We start from the raw sequence: 25,637 nt of genomic DNA, 5'->3' as shown, positions 1-25,637 counted from the left end.
GGGGGGGGGGGGGGTGTCAGGGAAAGTAACTGTCATTTGTTTGCAAATGAAACCTGAGCTTTCTGAAAATGATCCCCATGTAAAATCTTTCCCCCATAACACTCCTCCAGCCTTCTAGTTGATTTTAGATAGTTTCCTGTTCTCCCACCTCTTGGAAGTACTCCATGGCACGCTGAGCAGACACTTTTCGTCAAAAAAGCCTATAAATAGCTGATTTTTCCTGCTTGCTGCCTTCTCTCTAAGGCTTTCACAAAGGAGGTGAAACAAATCCACCAAAAACAAGAACCCTCTGTGAGGGGTGTGCGGTGAGGCTTATAAAAAATCAGATCCACAGGCCGAAAATTGTCGTGTAGGTCGCTTTGCCATATTTGGCTGATGCAATCACCGCACAGAAAAAGAAACATTTTATTTCATGCCAGATGATCTCATGAACTGAACAATCAATCAAAAATGTCTCCTATGAGTTTTCATGCTTCTTTAAAAATACATATTTTGACTTTCCATGCTGCTTAAAAAAAAAAAATCCCAAAGCCAACTGTTATTCATTAGATTCCATTGGTAACTCTAGATAACCAATTCCTGTGGCCGTTGCATGGTAGGAATTTGGAAACTGCATCCTTCTTTCTCCTCCAAACTGACCTTGCTTGCCTTCTCTTTGTCCTCTGTGCCGCACCTATCAGTAACACCAGCCCATCTCCAGGAGTGGTATTATGGAACTCCCTGGAAGACTGTGCACATGCTTAATAACGCCCGTCACTAATGTTACTGCAGTGACCCTCAGAAATCAGATATGTGAGATTAATTATACTGCTTCCTACTTCTACCTCCCCACCCCCTGCACCCTAGTGAGCACAGGAGAACTGGGCTTAGCTGTGCTTTCTCCTGTTCCTGTCTTCCTCGTCTCTCTTCTTCCCTGACTTTTCAGGTAGCTATTTTATTATATTACTGGGAATGGAAGACTACCCCAAAACCATACTTACAAGGAGGAAACTGAGGCACGCCCATGGCTCCTCAGGTGTAGAGAGCAGGGCAGAAGCAGGGCCAGCAGAAAATCTTTCCCAGGTCCTCTTACCCCAGGTTAGGGCTCCACAACCACGTAGCCCGAGGCATTCATTTATCTTGGTATTCCTTATGCTGGGGAGATTCTGCTGCCTGCCCCACCCCTGCTTCTCCCCCTCCAGGCACTGACTGGGTCTAATCTGGTTGTGGTTTAGTCTGTGGCTAGAGTCTCTGGAGAGTGCATCTCGTTGTGCCTTTCTTCTTTACGAACTCCCAGCGAGCGTGCACAGTCGAGAGAAGCAGGTGTCAGAAGGAACTTCCATGGCCACTTAGCCCAGTGCTTTTTACACTTTTGAACCACGGAATTCCTTGTTCAGATGCAGCCGACTTTATGAAACAATTTAAAACAGAAGCAAGAGTAGGAGGATTCAAATCCAAATCCCTTCCCCCTCAATCCACTGCCCAGTTAAACCCCCATCAAGGTCCACAACATGTTAGGTAGCTATCCCAAGTTGGCTAAGTTGAATTAGCCCCAACAGCTCTCCCCCTCGCAGTCCTGGTGCCCCATCCATGAAAACAGCGAAATCACGGGGCACCCAGAGTTCCTGATTGAGTCACACTAAAAAAATCACTTCTTGGCTTTGACAGGCAAATTCCTACATCACCTTCATACCTTCTGCCTCGCCAGTGACCCAGAGAGAGGAGCTGACATTTTAGAGAACACACAGGACCCTCGATGCCTTTCCACAGCACCGTACTGAGCATCTTCTCATCTCCATTACGTGCCAGATGCTCTTCCATGTGATAACGAATGACGGCAATGAGAAAAAGAAGGCAGAGGAAAGGAGGAAAAGGAACATAATATATTGAGAAAGTTCTACAAGCCTATGTTTAATATATATTGTCCTTATTTCTGAAAGTTACTGGGGTAGCTGTTCATACCCCCATCATACACAAAATTGGGGTAACTAATTTGCTCCAGATTATACCACTAGTATGTGATATAATGGACATTTAAACCCTGCTCTGATTCTAAAATCTGTTCACTTTCCAGTGTATCATGCTGCCTCTACTTTGAAAATATTCCCTTTGTTCTTTTCCTGAAGGATTGTTTCTCCATGAGAATCTATTTTAATAACAATTTTTTAAATGATCAGCTATGGTGAGGGGCACCTGGGTGGCTCAGTTAAGTGTTTGCCTTGCGGTCAGGTCATGGCCCCCGGGTCCTGGGATCGAGCCCTGCGGCAGGCTCCCTGCTCAGTGGGGAGCCTACTTCTCCCTCTGCCACTCTTTCTCTCTCAAATAAGTAAGTAAAATCTTTAAAAAAAAAAATCAACTATGGTGAAAAAAACAGAACCTGCCTCTCTGATTGGCTATAAATTTAAGTCTAGTTTGGAAAGTGGCCATGTTAGAAAGCAAGGAACACATGAGATGTGTTTACAAAGTCAGATATACAAATTGTTAAATTGTAGAACAATGTTATTTCATGTAACTGGAAAATTATACCTCAATCTCTGAAACAACCATCTCTCAAGGCTGTTTTGATTATTCATTTGTTTCAATGGGAAACAACATTATTGACGCCTTGAGACTGCGAACCTGATTTCTGTTATGATGTTGTTAGTAACACTAAAGTTATGTCCAAATAAATGCGGTATTAAATGCCCATTTAATATCCTCTGCTTGGTTTAATGTAGGGATGTTTGCTTCCATGAGAAGTAATTTTACTGAAATGATGAGGAAATGAACTAGGAATCCCCAAACCCAATTCCTCTATAAGTCACCAAGATTTTATATTTTGTCCTTTTGGGAGACCAGAGTGTTATTTCTCGGGCATATTGTGAGTCAGAATTCTGCTTGGTGCACGAGCTCCATATATCCCAGATTGTTAACAAATATTTAAGAAGTTCACCAATTTTCCTGTTTAAATTACTATTCTAGATCTTAAGGAAAAAATAAGTTTCCCTATAGGTCTACCTTTCGAATGCTTCTTAATTACCTATAAACGTATAGCTTAATTGAGTCCTATCATATGCAGTGTGGAGCATTCATGCATGTCGCCTTAGAGGTGGCTGCATATATCTGGTAAATATATGCTGTTCAGGGATATGAGTAGAGTTTAAACTAAGTTCTTGGGGCGCCTGGGTGGCACAGCGGTTGAGCGTCTGCCTTCGGCTCAGGGCGTGATCCCGGCGTTACGGGATCGAGCCCCACATCAGGCTCCTCTGCTATGAGCCTGCTTCTTCCTCTCCCACTCCCCCTGCTTGTGTTCCCTCTCTCGCTGGCTGTCTCTATCTCTGTCAAATAAATAAATAAAATCTTAAAAAAAAATAAATAAAATAAAATAATAAAATAAACTAAGTTCTTATAACAGATAACAATACGGAATGGTCAGACTTCAGAAATGCATCAGGATAAAAGAAGTGATAAAATGCAGTTAAGTCATGAACTTGGAAGTCAGTTCAGTCTGTATTATCCTACCTCTCAACTCTTATGGGGTTTGTCCTCACGTGCATGCATCTCATCGCCAGTAATACAGTGCTCTAGCAAGCCCTTACTTAATGCATTCCCCTCTCTGTTTAAGCCCAGATGAAGTTCATTTGAAGGAATGGATACAGTCTTAATATGTCCCACAGCCTCCACCTTCTCTTGGTTCAATATTTTATAAAATACCCTCATGAAAAAGAATGAAATGTTAAGAACTCACTAACATTAAACGATGCCAATGTAATCTCATTTAATTAGATTCATGGATGAATAGAACGTAGCATTGTTCTTAGCTTCAACCAGGGATGAATCCACCCGACTATCAAAATAGGTAGTCCCTTTGCATTATCCAGATCACAAGTGTATCATAAAAATTTTGGTTAAATGGTTTAATAGAATTGCCATTTTCAACAAGCCTTTCATTCGACCAAGATTTATTTAGAAACTGTGTGACCCACACGGAAATCTGGGAGAGGTGACTAGATAAACGTGGAAAAGGAAAGACCAGTTTGGGGAAACGGACAGATCAGAGAAGGTAGCCACCCACCCTGTTGGTGAAAATAAGTAAATGGAGGACAGGATTTGGTCTGTAGTTGACAAGATGATATAGAATATTTTTTTCCAAAATACTCACATTTCCCAAAGATGAAGAATACAGCTAAGCCTGGAGGCCAAACCCAAACAATTTAACTCTCTGGGCAGTATTTCTAAGGATGAGCAATGGTATAAGGGAAGAAAGAGAGGCCTAGAAGGCATCAGATATCAACCGGGCTGAGCCCAACTACCAGGCTTCGGGCCCCAGAGGCAGTGGGGCTGCCCAGGCCCTCGAGAAGAAATCTGAGCAGAGAGCAGAGCACTGGTGGTAAGGGGAGGCATCCTCCCCTTCATTCCACATCTGGTGCTCAGCTCAGCCACAGGCCAGCAAGACGGGATGGCAGGATTCTGTGGATGGCCGTGCAACACCGTGCACCCAGAGAACGGAGATGCAGCTGGGGCTGCCCTTGGAGACCTAAAAGTTCACAGGCACAAGAGGAGCCCTGAGAGAGCATATCAAGAGATAGCCCCAGGGAATAATGAACGGGTTTATTACACCCAAACTGAACCGTATCCCCAGACCATGTATCTGAAGATGCCACTGTTAGATTAGGAAGATTTTTTCCTAACAAAGACATCAGATCCCAATGTGTAATGGGAGGCTGGATGAACATGTCAGGGATAGAGTGAAGGAAATTTGGACAGATGGCCCTTAGGGTTCCTTTTAAATCAAATAGCCTAGTTCTACACTGTCCAATATGGCAGCCACTAGCCATAAGTGGCGATTGAAATTTACACGAATTAAAGTTAAATAAGAATACAAACTTCAGCGCTTCATCACAATAGCCACATGGCTAGTGCTCAGCACTCACGGGAGGCTGGCGTTTACCCTACGGGACAAAGAGATATAAAACATTCACATCGTTGCAAAAAATTCTATTGGACAGCATTGTTCCAGTTGTTTTTAATGTAATGACTTCTAGTAGTTGTTTTTAATATAACAACTTCTTCTAGATTTGGGCTTTGCCAAGGAAAGGTAACATCCTGTTGGGATAGCTCATGCTTAGAGGTGTCAGATCTGGCCAGTCCCTTTCCAGGTGTGCACATGGGCTCTGCGAGGCCCAGGGAGTGAGGGCTGTCCTGCGTGGACGCTGTCCTGCACTCGCTCCCTATGTGGCATTAAGTAAACCACTTCCACTCATCCTCTAGCCCCTCTTTTGCAAAATACTTACCTCGGGAGTTATTTTGAGGAGTAAATTCTATAAAGGAGCTAGTTTTCAGTAAGTAAAAGCAACTTTTCACTAGAAACGGGACAACGAGCTTGGGATTTTGCCCAGATTTCAGCTACCATGTATCTGTCAGTCATTGTGCTCGGGACATTATGCTGGGCACCTCACGCAGTTTCCCATGCTCTTCCCCTTGGCCCTGGTGCTGTTCCGCCCAGTAACCTCACTCTGCTCCTACTCTGCATTTTGTACCTGACTCGCCATTACCCCACCAGGCAGTACCTAGAATATTTCCACTCATGCTCTTAGAGCTTTGGACTGAAGCCCTCTCCTGGACAAGGCAAAATTGTTCTCCTACCCACATTTATTTGTAAATTGTGATCTTTTGGCACCTCCGGGAGCTGCATCTGGGTGCAAATAGATCCAGAAGTTGGCAATGCATAGTAATAATAGCCGCTCGCACAGCTGGCACCAGTCAGGCTCCCCTCCCCTCCAACAGGTATGGTTGGCGTTCCTGAGCCACTCCTGGCCGCCTCAGATTCTTCTGCCTTTGATCAAAAGGCAAGAGCTTTCTAGAGAGGCCCTTGGAGTATTTAATTTAACCCTATTCACTGAGATGAGTGAATCTCACATCTTCCCATTGCGCACTGAAAAATTAAAGTACTGATCTATGGGTGTCAGTGTGAGACTTCTGCACACTATTCTGAATTATAAATAATCATTACTTATTTGGATAACAGGCAGTAGTCTCATGGAACAATAACCACAATGTACTTTTTAAAGTAGGCTTTTGTTTTAAGGGAACTGGCATTACCAAAAACATGCTGTCTGGCCTCATTTGTTTATTTACCAAACTTGAAAAGCCCTATTTTCTCATACTGCTCTCTGAAAACAAGTGTTCTTTGGCCATCGTTGAGGCCTGGAAAGAAAGAGATTGCTTCAGCCTAGCAGGCCAGAAAAATGTCTTTGGTGGCAGGCCAGTTGGAAAGCTTACTTTCTGGAAAAGGCCTTTCTAGAAGAGCTTCCTGAGGCAGAACTCCTTGAGGCAGACCCTCAGAGGAAGGGGTTCCCAGGCCTGGAGCATCTGCAGGGAGGTCATTCATGGGGCTGAGGCAGCCCAGAAGCAGAACTGAGCAACGGTTCTGACCGATGGCCGAAGTAATCCTACCTTGAGAAAACCGCTTAGTGGGCAGAGCGGGGCGTTTCAGGAGAACTCAGAAGGAGAAAGGCAGGACCTACCCATCCCCCTACTTCAAGTGTTCTTAGCCTGGGGCTGTGGGCATTTAGACTATGCAAGGGTGCCCAGTACAGGGTCAGTGAGCTCCAGAACTTGAAAGGCCAAGGTGGAAAGGTGTTTGTATTCATCCTGATGGGGAGAAAAGTCAGCAGCTTTTATCACGTCCCCCAAAGAAATAAAGATAAAAGGCCACTAACAGGGGGCGCCTAGGTGGCTCAGTCGTTAAGCATCTGCCTTCAGCTCAGGTCAAGTTCCCAGTGTCCTGGATCGAGCCGACTTGGGCTCCCTGCTGAGCAGGGAGCCTGCTTCTCCTTCTGCCTGCCCCTCCCTCTGCTTGTGTTCTCTTGCTCTCTCTCTCCCTCTCTCAAATAAATAAAATCTTTTTTTAAAAAAAAAGCCACTAATAAGTTTAAGTTATGGTATCATGAAAATTAGGTAGTTTTTTTCCTTAAAAACTTAAAATAGATGACTTTCTTTTTTCCTTATAATAATTCATTAGAAAAGCCTTTTGGGTTATAATCTTAGAATAATTTGAGGAATGTGCAGTTTTTAAAGAGTTGTTATTGTGGGTACATATTACCTGAAACATATAAGTCCTCTGTTGGAACTTGGAAAGTCTATTACAAAGTCAAGTTTGTAATAGTTTTTATTTGTAAAGGAGCTTTTCCTGAGTGATCAAGGGACCGAAAAATGAGGATTTCCCTTCTATAAAGGTTGAAGCTGAGAGGAGAGGGGAATTCAAAATTTTGTAAAAGCAGTTCCTACTCTCAGAGCCTAGCGAAACTAGATCGTTAGATAAATACGATACAAAACAAAGTGAGAAGCAGCATAGATACTTGAACACAGAATATTGGGGCTTAATAGGAAGAAGGATTTCGAGCTGGGGTTTTTAGGAAGAAAGGGTAGAGAAGAAAGTCTTCTCCATTTGAAATGCTCTATCTCTGAAGCTTGAGAGCTGGACAGCTGTGCTCAAACCCTGTGTTTACTCATCATGCAAGTTTGAGTGAGTTACTTAACCTCTGGAATATGAAGATAATACCTATCACATAGGGGGGTTGAAGGCATTAAATGAGTTAATGTAGTGTGAAATGTGTGGAACAATGCTTGGAAAAGGGACATTATGTAATGCTTCAATAAATGCTATTATTTGTATTAAGCCTAAAAACACAGTGGTAGCAATGTAAACCGAAACAAGAGACCAGATTTAAAGGCACCACAGAAATCTTACCATTAGAGATCACAACGACATTTAGTCGAGGCTTTTGACGAAATCCTAAGCGTCTGTGTTAGTTTCCTACTGCTGCTCTAACACATTGCCACAAATCTAGTGGCTTAAAAAACACACACATGTATTACCTCATAGTACTGGAGATCAGAAGTCTGAGATGGATCTCACTGAGCCAAAATCAGAAGGTCAGCGGGGTTGTGTTCCTGCTGGAGATTCCAGGGAAGAATCCGTTTGCTGGCCTTTTCCATCTTCCAGGGCCTTGCCCATACTCCTTTACTCCTGGCTACTTCTTCCATCTTCAACACCAGCAATGGCATCGCTGCTCTCTGCATCTGTGCTCAGGGCTCCTTCTCTGACTCTCCTTGCTTCCCTCTTTCCCTTACAAAGACCCTTGTAATGGCATTGGGACCACGCAGATAACAAGGATAATCCCCCCCATCTCAAGATCATTACCTTGATCACATCTGCAAAGTCCCTTGTGCCGTGGAAGGTCACGTCTTCACAAATGCCATGGATCGAGACGCGAGCGTCTCCAGGGAGCCCCTATTCTGCCTGCGATCTCCCACCTAATATGTGATATACTTCTTAAACCTAACCATTTTTTTTTTTAACTTTGTATGGAAAGTATGTGAAGTCGTCCATCCAGGGCATATCAGCTAAATGAGATCACTGCACATATGCAGTACTCCCTGAAGACTTCTTTAGGTGGAGATGGAATTTTCAATTTTTGTATCTGTTGGATTCTTTTAAACTATTAGACTATTTATACTATAAAACGATGTTAGTCTATTTTAAACTATTTAAACTATTTTTAAATGTTGGGTCTAGCTTCCCCTTTGCCTATGAATTCCGTATTTGAGGCTGCTTTTTCATTTAAGATGTTTATTATTCACTTTACTTTATAGTAAACGCCAATTCTTTATATACTTAAAATCTCCTTCCAATGCCCATAAATGTATTTTACACATTTGCAATCAATCTGTTTAACATGTTTTTGCCTTTTGTGGTACATAGTACAATTTTTAATTCAAACACTTGTGAGCACTGACTATATGTTAGGCACTCTGTGAAGGACTAGGAATACAAAGTTGAAAAGACATGACTCCTGACCTCAAGGAGCTCTCACTATAGTGGGAGGGGGAGGGATTGTGATGATAAAGATTTTTAAGAAGGAGAAAACATTTTTTAAATATATACAATTGCCTAGACTTGGACATTGAATGACTGAGGTGTCAGGAAAGAAAGAGTAGAAATTATGATCCAGCTATGGTTTGAAAAACTGGGGGCACGTCAACACATCCAGTTGAGAGAGATAATATAGGAGGAAAAATAAATTTGGAATGGGAAGATTATTTAGTTCTAGACATTTTTTTTAAAGATTTTATTTATTCAACAGAGATAGAGACAGCCAGTGAGAGAGGGAACACAAGCAGGGGGAGTGGGAGAGGAAGAAGCAGACTCATAGCGGAGGAGCCTGATGTGGGGCTTGATCCCATAACGCCAGGATCACGCCCTGAGCCGAAGGCAGACACTTAACCGCTGTGCCACCCAGGCGCCCCTCTAGACATTTTGAATCTGATGTACCTTTAGACTATCCAGTTGAAGATGTCCCATAGGCAAGCATTCATTCATTCAAATACTACTTGGGAGGTTCTTACAATACAGACGAGAGATGACTGCGGTTCAGACTAAGGGAAAAGCCATAAAGATGGAGGGAATTCAAGATAATCTTTCTACCTGACCTTAAAGATGTCAGACTGGTCAAAAATCCTCGGTGAGGAAGACAGAGTGGAGGCAGATAAATGTATGATTCCGGAGCTCAGGATATCAGGACTGGAGAAGGGTATATCAGGGTTATCACATGGAAGGTAGAGCCAACTTTGAGAGGGAGTGAGATCACACTGCGGGGTGCATAAGTTAGAAGATGAGGCAATACAGGCCTGGTTCCCGGGCTACACAGATGTTAAAGCACAGACAGGAAGCAAAGAGAAGCAATAATAAAGAGCCAGAAAGAGAGAAAGATACAAAGGAAATCAAACCAGTATGGAAGCAAAGGGAGAAGAGGATTTCAAGAAAGGGAAAGTTCCACAACGTCAACTACCAAAGAGTGGTCAAGTTGGACAAGGAATAAAAAGTCTATCGATGAATCTGGCAATTAGGACTTAACTACTGGATGTGCCAGTTTTCCTAAAGTGATGCAGTAAAAATCATTTTGTATACATTTGTATGCATACATATGCTTATCATTTTAATAAATGCTTATTTATTTTAATGCTTATCATTTTAAAGAAAATATGCATAGCTGTTGAAATATGCTAACACACCATGGTCAGAATATTCACTTCTCAGTTATTTAACTTTTGAATTTTTAAAAAATTTTTCACCATTATGAACAATGCCATAAATATCTTTTTCAATAAAATGTGGAAACCTTTTTTATGGTCAGCAGTTCCAAATGTTATGTCCTATTCAATTCAAAAAAACAAAAAGTACAAGTAAATCTTAGTATTTCCAAATAAGTGAAATAGTCTAGTTTGGAATAATTATTCTGCAGAGACTTTTTTGGCTCTGTCATTTTCAGATGCAGATAATCACAAATGTCTGGACTGTTGTCTAACCTCGAGTGCACGCCTCTAGAGCAAGCATCTCCGTAGCAACTACATCCTGAAACTCTCTCGATGTGGCAGTAGAACATTTAATACTCTGCAAACAAATCCATTTTCTTTCTCTACGTTACAAACAATTTAACACCCATTCGTAATAGGTTTCTTCACTTTCAAATGACTAATTTCCCACCTATTAGCTATTTTTGTTGACCTCACTTCACTAGAGATCCTCAATCTGAGTTTTATTTTAGCAATCACAATTCTCTCATCTAATTAACAAAAAAATTGGGCCATTGCCTCAGTGGCCTGCATTCAACCTTATTTTGACTGGCAATTTTCTAATAATATCTCACTGTCCTTCCCACCCCCATCTTTAGAATAGTAGTTTCTGTTTCATGCAGTTCCTCCTTTCCCCCGTTCTCTTTGCCCCCATTCTATTTCTCTCTCTCTCTCTCTTTGCCTTTCCTCTTCTTTATCTAGTAACCTATCTGAATCTTTTACTGTTACAAATGAAATGCCTCCAGCAGTATCGAATTATTTATTCAGTAGAAATTCCCAGAATTAGATTAGCCCGGCCAATGGGGGTGCAAAATGTGAAGGATTTTTGCACGTATTACCAACTGACCTCTAGAAAAACTGTCTGAATTTTTACCCAGTACCAGTTTCCATTCTTGACACCTTTTTGGAAAATTCTTCTCTATTGTAATAAATATTCACCTTCCTTTAACATGGATGTAAGGGCCACGTGAAGTCAATCAATTACTCTTTCACAGGGCAATCCATCAAATACTTCATGATTTATTATTCGCTCCTACGTCTTCATTGTTCCATCTTCAAAAGACCTAGTTCCTTCAGCAATTCTTCAGCAGTCCAGAACTGGACTTTAAGCACTTTCAGCATCCCAAATGACAAATCATATCTAGTTCCAAGAAAAGCAACATCCCTCTTAACCTGTGGTATCATTGTGTGAACAATATTTCAGTTAGACTTCACAACGTCCATTGAAAATCTTTGGACACGAACACTCTCTTTCTGTCAGTACACTAGCTCGTCTGGCAGTCATGCCAGACCCTGTCTCGCACTCAGGTAAAATCTGTACGCCATTTTTCCATGGGAAATCACATTAACATGTTTCTCCCACCCTGAGCGGTGCACTTAAATGGTTCTGACATAATGTAAACTATCATATTTATGTATATTAAATGTCACCTTATAGATAGGAATATGTCTGTCTAGCTCAGGGCCAGTCCTCACTGTTGTGCAGGCCGTGCACTAGCTCCAGGGGACACCGTTTATATCAAGAGTTATCTTCGTGCTACTTATTACTACAATTTTCCAGCAAATGGCAGTAGAATCTTGAGGAAGGGACAGCTTGCTTCTAATTCACCCACCTAAAAGTGCCATTTGGACTACCAAAAAGAATGTTTTCACTGTCAAAATTGGAGAATATGAAATCTGAAATATAATATTTTAAATATTTTCCCAAGATGTATTATATTGTAAATCTCATAATAGCATCCAATATATCATCATCGAAATTGATAATTAAAAAAAATGTTTAGAAAAAGGCCCAAAACAAAGGCTGATGCATTGAACTACAGACCATCCTATAGCCTTTCATGAAACTATTTATATACCATATAGGGAAAGTCATTCAAGTTATGAATCTCCTATCCAGTTTATGCTTCTTCATTATGTTTAAAAGTTTTTCATTTTATTAAATGATACTAATCTGTTCTTTGTACCTGTGAGCTCATTTCTTTTTTAAAAATCAAGTATTGGGGCACCTGGGTGGCTCAGTCAATAAGCATCTGTCTTCAGCTCAGATCATGATCTCGGGGTCCTGGGATTGAGCCCTGCATCACGCTCCCTTCTGAGCAGGGAGTCTGCTTCTCCCTCTCTCTCTGCCCCCCTCATCACCCCCACTTGTGCTTGATCTCTGTCTCTTTCAAATGAATAAAATCTTTTTTAAAAGTATTATGGGGCAAGTTCATACAGTTAATATACATTTATTGGGTAGATTTTTTAGACTACAAAAGAAAATAAAGATCCTAGAAATCACCCAGAGATAATCACTGTGAATACTTTTGTGTTGTTGTTCTTTAAAAATACTGATAATATTGAGCAATCTCTGAATAAACTCACCAAACAGAAAAAAAGACAGCATCACATAAACACTAGTAGGAATGTAGGAAAGAACAAGGACACATATGCAGTAGATATTAAATCTATCATATATAGGAGAAACAGACTTCATTCCAATATATTAAAAACTTAAGTGATTAATTTCTTAGAAAATTAAATTCTTCAAAATGTGATAGAAACAGAAGCCATTAGGTGTTAATGGTTTATATAATATATAAATACACAAGTTACCTGTCCATTTCTGAATGCCATCAAAAAGCAAATGATTGTTTAAAGTAAAAATTATTATAGCATTTTAGTGTGGAGTTTATGATGTATTTAGATGTAAAATATATGACAATAGCATAAAGTGTGGGGGTATAAATGGAATTACACAGTTCAAGGTTCTCACAGTTTGCATGAAAAGATGGGATATTAAGTTTAAGTAGACATTGATATGTAAAGTCTTTAACCAATTTTGAGTTGATTTTTGTGTATGTTGTAAGATAATGGTTCAACTTCATTGTTTTGCATGTGGCTGTCCTGTTTTCTCAGTATCATTTCTTAAAGAGACTATCCTTTCCCCATTGGAAAGGAAGGAAGGAAGGAAGGAAGGAAGGAAGGAAGGAAGGAAGGAAGGAAGGAAGGAAAGAAAGAAAGAAAGAAAGAAAGAAAGAAAGAAAGAAAGAAAGGGAAAGAAAGAGGGGCGCCTGGGTGGCACAGCGGTTGAGCGTCTGCCTTCGGCTCAGGGCGTGATCCCAGCGTTCTGGGATCGAGCCCCACATCAGGCTCCTCCGCTATAAGCCTGCTTCTTCCTCTTCCACTCCCCCTGCTTGTGTTCCCTCTCTCACTGGCTGTCTCTATCTCTGTCAAATAAATAAAATCTAGAAAGAAAGAAAGAAAGAAAGAAAGAAAGAAAGAAAGAAAGAAAGAAAGAAAGAAAGAAAGAAAGAAATCATATCCATGACAATTTAAGAAATTGACACATATCCATGACAATTTAAGAAATTACAAAAGTAATTTAAAACTTACTCAGAAAAAAGACCAGACCCAAAGAGGTCTAGGAAAATTGCAAGGAAGAGGTAATCTCTGTCATACAAAAATTCTTCTAGAGATCTGAAAAAAAAAAAAAAAAAGATGCCAAATTCATTTTAGGATTCAGTATAATCTTAGACAAGGGCAGTTGGAAAAGGGAAAATTTTAATGCAATTTTTTTTTCACAAATCTGATGCAAGAATTCTTTTTTTTTGAAAAAAATTTTTAAAGATTCATTTATTCATTTGTGGGGGGGTGCGGAGGGAGAGGCAGAGAATCTCCAAGCAGACTCCCCACTGAGCATGAAGCTGGACACGAGGCTCGATCCCATGACCCATGAGATCATGACCTGAGCCAAAACCAAGAGTTGGACGCTTAACTGACTGAGCCACCTAGGCACCTCTGATGCAAAAATTTTTAAGTATATCAATAAAATTAAATAATTGTAAATAATTTAAAATAACATGACCAAATGGGATTTGATGATGAAAGGAAGGCTTAACATTAGAAAAGATACTCTCATAATTCACAGCATTAGTAAATTAAAGGAGAAAACACAAGACTATCATAATATATGCATAAAAGATATTTTGTAATATTCAACAACTAGTAATGATTTAATTTAAAAACATGACAAATTAGAAATAGAAAAAGAATTCTTAAAGTGTATCTACAGACATAGCTCACAGGAACTTTGTGCAACGTTGGGTCATCCCTTTTAAATCCATGAAGAAGATGATAAACCTCTTCTAAAATGTATTAAACTAGGTTTGGGCCAGTTATTATTACTATTACGTAATTATGTATAATTGACATATAACATTAAATTTGTTTTGGATATAAGACATAACAAATTGAGGGGCGCCTGGGTGGCACAGCGGTTAAGCGCCTGCCTTCGGCTCAGGGCGTGATCCCGGCAATCTGGGATCGAGCCCCACATCGGGCTCCTCTGCTGTGAGCCTGCTTCTTCCTCTCCCACTCCCCCTGCTTGTGTTCCCTCTCTCGCTGGCTGTCTCTGTCTCTGTCGAATAAATAAATAAAATCTTTAAAAAAAAAAAAGACATAACAAATTGATATTTGTATATATTATGAAATGATCACCATATAAATCTGATTAACATTCATCACCATACATGAATACAAAAAAATTTTTTTCTTGTGATGAGAATTTTCAAGATCTATTCTCTTAGCAACTTTCCAACATGCAATGCAGTATTATTAACTATAGTTACCATGCTGTACATGATACCCCAGGACTTAATGTATTTTATAACTGGAAGTTTGTACATTTGATCTTCAACAATGTACCCCTCCTCCAACACTGGCAACTGACAATCTGTTTTCTGTATCCATGAGCTCGCTTATATTTTTTGGCTTTTTAAATTCAACATATAAGTGAGATCATACAGTATTTGCCTTTCTCTGTCTGACTTATTTCACTTAGCATAACGTCCTCATAGTTCATCCATGCTGTCACAAATGGCAAGATTTTTATGGCCGAATAATATTCCATTGTATAGGTACCTCATCTTCTTCATCCATTCATCCATCAGTGGACATTTAGGCTGTTTCCATATCTTGGCAATTGTAGATAATGCTGCGATGAACATGGGGGTGTTAGCATTTGGTTCTTTGCTGACATTTTTCTGTTTGCATTATGTCTGTATATAGCTTGTCCTCCACTATTTTCCCCTAGAAAGGTTCGTTTGAGCAATATAACCCAAATTCTCACATGTTCACCATGTTTTTCCTTGAGTCTTTATGCTTGAAGGAGAGCTTGACTAGATAGGAAATCCTTGACTCCTCTCTGGGCTTGGTGTCTCAGAGATGTTGTTCTGGTATGTGCTGAGGTTAAGTGTTTCTGTGGGTTATCTGATGTCAACCTCATTTTCTCTCCCTTAACCTGATTTCATCTTTCTGCCACAGGGTTCTTTCCAAGCTTTCCTAAGCTATGTCTTTATGTTGACCACTTGGATGACTTTTCACTGATAAAATGGGTACCTTTTCATTAAATAGATTTGGGCCTTTTTTCTATTTTAGAAAACACTTACTGGATTATTTTAAGATAATTATTCTATGCTATTGCTTTGATTTTCATCTTCAGGATTACAGGTATGCGTATGTTGGATATATTTCCTTGTTTCTCTAATTCTTCTCTATCTTTTTCTCTCTGCACCAGTTCTTTGCTCTTTTTCATTTTTACCTTTTATGTCCCTTTCCTTCCTTTCCTTCAGTTCTGCCAGTCCCTGTTTCACATCCTCCAGCTGTCTACCAGCAGCTTTTTGTTGTATCGTCACTTCTTCCCTGACTTCTTCTAATTCTTCCTTGTTATCTTCTTTTATAGCTGTAACTGCTTCATTCATTATTGTTTTGAATTCGGGTTATGCTTTATGGCACATAATTTTCCCAGTGCATTTTTACTATTTACAAGATATCTGTGGCTACCCTTTTTTATATTCCTAATAGTACCTGTGTGTGTATTTCTTTTAAGCTACTCCTTTGAGTGAGTTGTATTTTCCCAGAGAATCAGACGGTTCCATTGGAGGGAATGGTGGGCAGTAGTAGTTTCCCAAGAATCAAGGGCTTCCTTTGCTGTTGCTACAGTTATAAACTGTTTCTTTATAATATGATGCATCTACATAGTCACACATCCTCTGACTCTCAGACCAAACCTAGTTCTTTTCGCCCTCAATTACTTCATGGATGACCTCACAGGCTGCCTGTCACATGGGGACACAAATGAGACAGTCATTTCTAGAAAGAATTGTTCTGGCCCTTCACGAGATTTGCCCACTTACCCTCCACCACCTACATTAGTCCCAGACTTTTCTATAGCTCCTTCCTTTCAGAATGAGGTCCTTACTGTGGGGGACTATATGTTTGACAGAACTTTCTGAGCCCTGCTACGTCTAGGTCTCCTGTTCCTCTTATTCACCTACCACATTATTATGACTTCCCTTGTTGCCTTTCTGCAGGACTCTGACTTTGGGGTTTGTGGATTTTCTGCTGGTTTTGCTGAAAATGTGATTTGTGGGCTTGTCTTCAATTTGTTGTATTGTTTTTGTTGTTGCCAGGAGTTCGAGAAGGGAGAAAACTCAGTTTCTGTGAAAACCAGCCCTGTTAACATTTAGAAATATTTTCCTTCTGTTTTCTTTCTACAGAAATGACTTTGCATAAGAAAGCTCAGAGCATGTGTTTACTTATCAACCAAGTTGATTTTCTAAAATAAAAATAAAAGCAGGGGCACCTGGGTGGCTCGGTCGGTTAAAGCATCTGCCTTCTGCTCAGGTCATGATTCTGGAGTCCCAGAATCAAGTCCAGAGTCATCTGACTCCCTGCTCAGTGGGGAGTCTGCTGCTCCCTCTCCCTCTGCGCCCCCCCCCCAGCTTGTGTCCTCTCTCACCCTCTCTCTCACTCTCTCTTGCTCATTCCCTAATAAATAAAATCTTTTAAAAAACAAAAATAAATAAAAACAAAGCACAGTCAGCTTAGCATCCTACTTCTTCATAATCCCAGGCTGCTTTTCCTTGTGTTCAGAGACCCTCTATTTAACAGCCTATTCTAGAATGATGCTGTATTATAAATTCAAGCCCATCAAACTGTTATCTTTTGGATGATGCAAAAGACTTGTCCATCTTTGTCTTTTGCTACTGCATTTCCTTTAACAATCTTTAAGATTAGCTACCTTGATTCTAGAATCCCACCAAAAGTACATAAAAATATCATTTGCATAAGCACAAAAACTTAAGCTTAATGTTTATAGGTGTGTCCTCTTTTTAAAAAGGAAAACATTTTTATTGGGAAAATTAATGTATTAATCTATTAATTTATTAATCTAATAAATCTTATGATATTTTAAATTAACATCCTGCATGCTAATTTTCTAAGCAAAATGTATGTGTTTGACTAATAGCGGATCTACCATGCAGTAGTGACATCGCAGCCATGTTGACCAGGGTAAGAGAAAATGGTCAGATTTTATAAACAAGAAGAATAGCCCTGACTCCCAACACAGAATACATGCTTTAAATTATTTTGCTGGTAGCAATTATACTGTCATTATCCTCTCACCGCAGCCTGCCAATTTAAGAACACTTCCCTTTATTCATCCTAAAAGATGTTTATTAAATGCCTACTATTTCCAGGCCCTGTGAAGTTGCAAAGGATACAACGATGATCAGAAACGGACATGATTCCTACTCTCATGCTCCTTATTATCTGTCAGTGGGGAGATAAATATTACTAAAATCAATTGCACAAATAAATTTAAATTTACTACATGACAAGGGCTACTTTTGAAAAGGTGGGAGCTCCCCCTTGTCTGAAGTCAGTTCTGTCCTCTTCTTTATTGGAAGGAATTGGCTGAATTCAGCTCCCCACAGGACCAGGGCCGCTATGGATTCTAGGGGATGGGAAAACTGGTATTTCTTAACACTGCATAAACATCTTGCACCTAAGATCAGACTGCTGGGTCCTTGAGCCCAGAATGTTTACTCCCTGCCCTTCCTCCATGCAATGCACTCTCCATACTTGCCTTATTAGAAGAGTGACCAATGGAGAAGCAGGTCTCTCCATGGTTCATTTAACTAAGAGACTCAACCCAAGCAGGTCTCTTCAAAGATGCCAAGAATGTAGTGTCCCATGCACCTTCTGAGCCTACTGCGAACCAGTACAGACCTATCCCAAGTGACCACTTTGCTCAATACCAATGAAGGAAAATATGATACTCTAATAACATATTGATTTAAGAAGTTCAGAGAAGCATGTTCTAGGAAGTAATGGTTGAGATTAGGTCTGAAGGAAGAGCTTGAGTAAATTAGACAACGAGCCAAGGGAATCACACAAAGGCAGGAAAAAACCAAAGGGTCAGAGATAAATCTAGTGTGGCTTGGTCACATAGATGGTGCAAGATGAGTCTGGGAAGATAGGCAGGACTATATCACTCAGGGCCTTGGAGGTCAGGTTGACATAGGGAAAACTGATATCCACTTTAGCTTCTGAAAACATCCCTTTAGATGGACTAAAAAAGACAAGTGAAGCAGCAGAAACAAAAGGTAAATAGAGTATTCCAGGTGCAAGTCAATAGCGGATGGACTAGGGTGGTGATGGTGATACTGAGGCAGGTGGGATAGTGTCCAGAGATTCCAGATCTACAGGACGTGGTGACGTAGAGGGAGAGGGAAGTGTCCAGAAGGAGACCTATGTTTCTGATTTGCGCTAAAGATGGGGCTTCTGTTCATTGAATTGGGGAGCTCTGGAAGAGCTGCAGTCAGGAGTGGGCAGGGGAGGAGGGAGAAGAAAGTGAACTTGATTTGGTAGGTGCTGCTGCAGATGAAGTGCTGTGAGGTGTCTAAGGGAAGTTGACAAATACTTGAAGCTCCTATGGGAAATCTGGAATGAGAATATAAATTTACGTGTTGTGCACATACAAGAGATTTTTCTTGGAATTCAAAGGTCTCTTCACCAATTTTCTTCTTCTACACTTTCCATCTTGTAGATGTTTTCTTTGATAGAGAAAATGAGAGAGTTTGAGAGCTTAATGTTTTGTCCTCTTCCTCCCTCCTCCCCACTGCCTCTCCTCCCCTTCCTCCTCCTTCATCATCATCTGTTATACCGTTATACCATCTGGACCAAGCCCTGGGATTATCCTTGTTCTGCTATTTGTTCCAATTCACATCTTTTTAAAAGGCCTCTTTTTTAAACTGTCCTTGGCTTTTTAAAATTTCTTTTAATATTTTTTGCAATTTATGAACTTCATTTTATTTGTGCTTTAGCCCTCTTGGTGCAATTGTTATAGACACTCATCACTTACCTGCATTTGTCCTTGATGGTGAACCCATCTCTCATGTCTGTAACAAGCTCCTTAAAATGAATTCTTTAAAACCATCCTTGTACAAGCTCTTGATTTCTTTAAAGGCTGTCTTATTTTTATTCTCAACTAGATCATTTGATATCAACAGAATTGATATTTGTGATCCTACTTTCTCTCTTGAATTATCTGCCCTTATCAATCAAAAAACAAGTCTGCCCTTTATTCTCCTCTTTTTTCCTTTCCTCTTTCTTCTTTCCTTCTCTTCTGTTATTGCCACCCTCCTCTTTTTCCTCCTGCTCTCACTCTGTCTGATTTGGAGTTTTGGGTTTTTTTTTTTTCTTTATTGAGAATTAGCTATGACTAAACACCAGCACAAATGGCTCTTTGGGTAGGTCTATGGCTCATGGGTCCCCAAGGGTTTCCCACATTTGGTATCATCCTCACACTCTCCCAGTTTCTTGCTATCTACCTTCTGCAGAATTTACTTTACATAACTAACTCTTATCATTACAAACACTATATGGCAGTGTTTCCAAGACAAGTTAATAATTTTATTAATATGTGTATTGAGATATAATTTACCAACCATAAGATTCCCTTATCTAAAATATACAATTTAATGGTTTCAGTATATTCACAGAGTTGTGAAAACATCACTGAAATCTAACATGAACATTTTCAGTGCCCCAGTAAGAAACCTTTCATTCATTAGCATTCTCCTCCCAGTACTGGTACCCTATGTCCAGGGTGACCTCTAATCTACGTGCTATCTCCATAGATTCTGCCTATTCTGGGCATTTCATATAAATGGTATCAGACAATATGTGATCTTTCATTACTGGCTTTTTTCAATCAGCATACTGTTTTCAAGATTCATCCATGTTATAGCATATATCAATACTTAATTTATTTTTAATGACAAATAATATTCCATGGTATGGATATTCCACATTTTTACAAGATTTATTTATTTTAGAAAGAGAGCATGTGCAAGCACAGAGGGGAGGGGCAGAGGAAGAGAGAATCTCAAGCAGACTCCCCACTGAGCAGAGACCCAGCCCCAGACTCAATGCAGGGCTTAGTCCCGCAACCCCGAGATCATGACCTGAGCCAAAACCAAGAGTCAGACGCTTAACCCACTGTACCACCCAGGCACTCTGGATATACTGTATTTTTTTATCCATTCATCAGTTGATAGAAATTAGGATTGTTTCCACTTCTTGGCTATTGTGAATAATGGTGTACAAAGTTTTCTGTGGACACGTTTTTATTTCTCCTGGGCATATGAATAAGAGTGGAATTGCCGAGTCATACAGTAACTCTGTTTAACATTTTGAAGCAAATCCATCACTTAATTATTGCTTTTTCTTTATCATTTTTTGCTGGAGGCAGCCATGTTCTCATTAATTGAGGAGAGGAGAGTTTTAGAGCCTGTTTTTGCAATGTGACAAAGACCAGAAAGGTTTAAAAGTCTTTAAGCTAAAATTTCTTTGCTCAGTCACATCGTCCTTTTCTATTGATAATCTTGGATTTGTCTCATTGTGATGATGGCACATTTTATTTGGTAAAGGTGGATTTTAATAAATGCTTTCTGCTCAAATTCCATGAAGTGAAACACCTGGGAGAGGACACCACAACACTTCCTTCTCCCATCTGGGAAGGAGACTCACCCTTGAACTAAATGAGATTTTTCTGGGATGTTTTCTATGGAAGTCATTTTTTAAGAAAGAAAAAGTATTTGCCCAAAGGTTTCTAAAACAAGCTTAATTCACTTAACGAAAATTAATGAATTATTAAAGAATAAGACTTAGTTTTTAAACGAAGTTGATGTCCAGAGGACACTTATTGTTGTTTTCCTATTGGAACTTTTAAAGTCTCTCTCTTTATTAGCTATTAGAGTGTTGTACCCAATTTATGTGTGTCTGCACACTTATCATCAAAACTGTAAAATGCATCTGTCTTTCCGTCTCTAGTAAGACAACCCGGTATTCTTTTTTTTAGAAGATTGCAGAGATCACTCCCCCATGTGTATTTCTCCTTGACAGAATATACGTTATCCACTGTATGTACTGCAAAGTGACTCAATAGCCTAAGAAGCTACTGAAATAATGAGAGAGAGCAACATAATTTTGCTGGGACAGTGAGCATGCAAGACTCTAGGTACACCTGCTATGCAAAATGGCATGGGCTTTAAAAATCTGCACTAGTTACTTACGTGAAATTCTTCAGTGATAAGATTTGATTTCATTAAGTATCTTCATATGAATGAAAACGTCAGGTTGCAAGTCTAGAATTGTGAGCCATGGCCAACCACTCCCCACCTCCCAAGTTCTCTGTTTACTGCCTTACTCACCCACTTTGCCTCGGCAAATCATAGAGAGAAGCTAAATGCTCTCAGCTGCACTATACCAAATCAAAGCTGAGATGAATAATGAACTTGATTTTCCATAAAGACATTCTGTTTGACATTTCAGCTAATAAGGTAAGCTAATGGCAATTCTGGGCTATGGAAAAGAAAATGAATAGTCTCTCTTTGTGTTTGATTTCTGTGCTAATCATAATTTTTCTTTTAACATGCTGGAGTTAATTTCATATTTCACGATGTATGTGAATTTGGGATGAACGGTTTTATTAAGAGTACCCCCAATGCACCCTTTTTTTTTTTTTTAATTAGGCTGCTTATGGTACTAGAGGGGCTAAGGGAGAAATTCAGCTTTTTAGTAAGAGTGGCAGCTCTGTAATAATATTTTTATCATCTATAATGCAAAATGAATTTACTTAAACGGCAGAGTATTTAGATGCAGCAAAGACCGACAAAATTATTTAAGCACTGCTTATTGAATACATTTGGCATGATATATTGTAAATCGATGTTGAATGTGCTCTAGAGAAAGCAGAATACATACATCATGTTGGTTTCTGAGTCATTTTGTTTCTAAGTACATGTTATTCTAAAGGAGGTAGTAATTTTCAATTGCTAAAATTATTCCACAGCTTCGGGTTAGGTGGGTTTTATTTTGTAAGATTGTATTTTTAAAATAGCAGCCTACCGGTAATGTGAATTTTCGTTGTTATTACTTTCTTGATGTAGCACGGCTTCAGTGATTTCGGTTCCTATGGAAATGTACTTGTTTGCCCACTAAAGTTCGTGGGACTAGAAACCATCAGACCTCTCTGAGACTTTCATTGCTACCTTGGCTACCACGTATCAAAAATAAGGGATAAAACAATTACTGGTTGCTTAGCTTTTTGTGATACAGCTTTTCAGTGTTTAACGCAGGACTTTTTATTTTAGTCAGTTCACAGAACAAACTAGCAAAAACTTAGCAAGAGGGGGAAGAAATACTCTTTTCTCTTTTATGATAACAAAAGTGAAAAGTGCAATGAAGATTGATGTTTCCTGGGCTCACTGCCGTGTCACCTGAAAAAGCAGAGACTATTCTCTCAAAGTAGGTGACCTCAAAAGAGATTTCAGAAGTTCTATGCAAAACAGCCAACGTATGTGGGAAATTTGGGAGAAATGAAAAGGAAATGTTTCTTCTATTCCTACTGTCTAATCTTCCCGTTCTGTTTTTACGCGTGGGAAATGAGCTGTGGGCCCCGGATATTTTTGTTTCGTGGAAGTCTTTAAACATCACAACCAGACTTTTATAGAAAATGAAGAACTTTCATCCTTCCTCCCTTTGTAATGTCATAATGTTCCCAGTGTCTGTTTTCCCTTGAAGCATCAACGGGTTACTAAGTTTGAGCACAATTCTCTGGCTACTACTCATGATTTAGGTCCCTTACTGACCACCCATGTTTCACCTACAAATTTTACGCATTTCCTTTGAAAAGCCTCTAATTTAGTAAACCTAGGAGTAGGAATGTGGCGTTTTAGTCTATCACAGTTCATTTTTAAGAACACCAAGACAGACATATGTTACTCTTCATCCTTCTTTTAAAATACATTCAGTTTCACGGTTATTCTCTGTTTGCAGAACGCTGTTGGAAGCTCAAATATGCTGGATTGTTTGGGATTTGTAAGGTGTTCATTTCCTTTTCCTCTTTTCCCCTTTCCCTCTCACACCTCATCACCCCAGGCCATTCTTGACTGCCCCATGCCCTGTTCTGCTTCCTTAATTCTGACATATTCCCCATTCCCCTTCTCCTCAGTATCACTGGCCCAGAACCTATGCATTACACTGTGTCTACTTCAAAGCCGGAAGAAACAAACGAGAAAGCAAACATTTGCAACAACCAAGTTGTTGTTTTTTATTCCCTGTCATTCGTAAACTAAGAAAACTTTGATACCAGCACACCTTTTTATCCACGATTGCTATCTATAACCAACCTGATGATGAAAACATGCAAGGCTGTATGACCAGCATCCTTTTTGTGATTCTTTTTTCTACAGTGGTCAACCCACTCATGCTACAAGATGAGATGCAAAGTTGTTAGTCCTTTCAGACATTCTTAGCGATGCCAACTGCAAGGCATGTGTTACTCACAGACTCACGTGCTAAGTCGCTGTGCTTGTTCATTTATTAGGGAGAAAATCTAGTGAAAACGGCACCACCACCCTCCCTACGCACGAACACACACACACACACACACACACACGCACACGTATGCACTCAGCAAAGACCACAGAGCGGCCACCTACTGGGGACACTGGGGACTGAGCAGCGGCGGCGTCACAGATGGCCCCCCATCATAAGAAGTTCTTGGCACGGTGGCAAGGAAGGCTGAGCAAGAGGCAGCCGACAGATTTGTTCCCAAATACACATGAAACCCATTCTTGGGGACCATCAGGATTAAGTGGAGGAGGAGCAAAGATGAGAGAGGACTAAAATATCACCAGACTTGGTTATTAATTGTTAACGTTACCTCATTTATGCCCACAGCCTGGGGGACCCCAGGGTATCTGCGTTATAAAAATAAAGGCATTACTCCAAACATATCATCTCTAAAACTGGGCTCAGGGTCTTTCCTACAAGCCTCCTCACTCCATGTTTCCTACCCCTGTAAACAGCACCACTATCTATCCATTATTTTCAATCCGGAAACACAGGCAAAAGCTTTGATTTTTCTCTCTAGCTCACCCTGACATCTCCAAAGTAGACTCATAAAAGTTGGTTGAACGAATGAACAGATGGACGGAGGAATCCCCACGTCCTAGAAATTTTATTTCTATTCACTTCTCTCCATTCTCTCTGCCATTATCCCAGTTAAGCCCAACAGTTTCTCACCTAGGTGATTACAAATACTTCCTGAGTGGTCTCCCTGCCTCTCGTTTTCCCTTAATCCAGTCATTTGCATAATCTAGCTCAAACAGTCTTTCTAAAATACAAAGTGAATCACTAAATCTTCTGCTTATAAATCCTTCAGTGGTTCCTCCTTACGCAAAGGATAAGGTCCAAACTCCTTACCATGACTTACAGGATTGGATAGACTCGGGGAACTTTTTCCCACACAGCCTCGCTTCTTCACACGTCTTCTGTTGACTCTGCCCTTAGCCATACTTATCTACTTTTAACTGTCTCATAGGTGCTGTGCTCTCCTGCTCAGGGCCTTTGCACAAGCTGCTTCTCTTTTGTCTCTTCTATCCATCCAGCTCAAACTCCTTTCTTCTCTACTTAGCCCCTTTTCAACCTTCTCGTCTGGTCTGAGATGGCACTACCTCCAGGAAGCCCTCTCTCACCAGCCAAATTTGAGCTAGTCCCCTCTCCCAATAATTCTCTTGGCATCCATTATCTACCTATCACACTTCTGCTATTTTCCATGGGATTGCCTATTCCACTAGCCTATCAGTTCCGTGAAGGTAGACAATCCGGCCTCTTAGTCACAGCTGTGGCCATGAGCAAGTGCAAAGTCAATTCCATCTGAATGCATGAATAGATACTTGGACTCCTTAACAAGCCTCATCTCTTCTGTTCTGATGAGGTTGCAGAAACCAAATGCAATGATTCTTTATGTTACTCATTCCTACAAAGTACTAAGCTAAAGCTGTTCCCATAAATTCTTCGGTCCTCTTGTTCTTATTCCCATTTTATAAATGAGACCACTGAGGCTCCAGTTGCGTAAATGAGCCCGATATTAAGGTGTGGGCCCCTCACTCTGATTCTAGGGCCCAGCTCTTTCTGTTCTCTGCACAGTCCACTGCTTGCTTCGAATGAGAAAACACTTTAACCTTAGAAATGAATTATGAATTGTCCATTGGCTTTCCGACCGCCAATAGTCTGCTCTGAATGTATTTTTTCCTTATTGTTAATCCGAAGGTAACTTTCTTTGTGCCATATTCTTTATTCTCAAGCTTTTTTCTACAGGCCCTCCATCAGCAGCATTTTCTGCACTTCTTGCTTTCTCC

The 25,637-nt window shown here is 40.1% G+C and overlaps 1 protein-coding gene and 1 long non-coding RNA gene across 3 annotated transcripts in view; both read left to right on the top strand.

Moving 5' to 3' along the window:
• LOC103662612 overlaps positions 1-2,190 on the top strand; it is a 9,079-nt gene extending 6,889 nt beyond the window's left edge. For both annotated transcript variants that reach the window (XR_568500.1, XR_568496.1), the window contains exon 3: positions 1,648-2,190. This is a non-coding gene — a long non-coding RNA (uncharacterized LOC103662612). The remainder of the gene's footprint in view (positions 1-1,647) is intronic.
• The window catches only part of DLGAP1 (DLG associated protein 1), a 306,180-nt gene that overhangs the window by 12,878 nt on the left and 267,665 nt on the right, over positions 1-25,637 (top strand). The gene's annotated exons all lie outside the window — the stretch shown is intronic.

This window comes from Ursus maritimus, unplaced genomic scaffold (genome assembly GCF_017311325.1).
Source record: "Ursus maritimus isolate PB19 unplaced genomic scaffold, ASM1731132v1 scaffold_18, whole genome shotgun sequence".
In the NCBI taxonomy this organism is placed as follows: Eukaryota; Metazoa; Chordata; class Mammalia; order Carnivora; family Ursidae; genus Ursus; species Ursus maritimus.
This window is presented reverse-complemented; position numbering and strand designations above follow the sequence as displayed.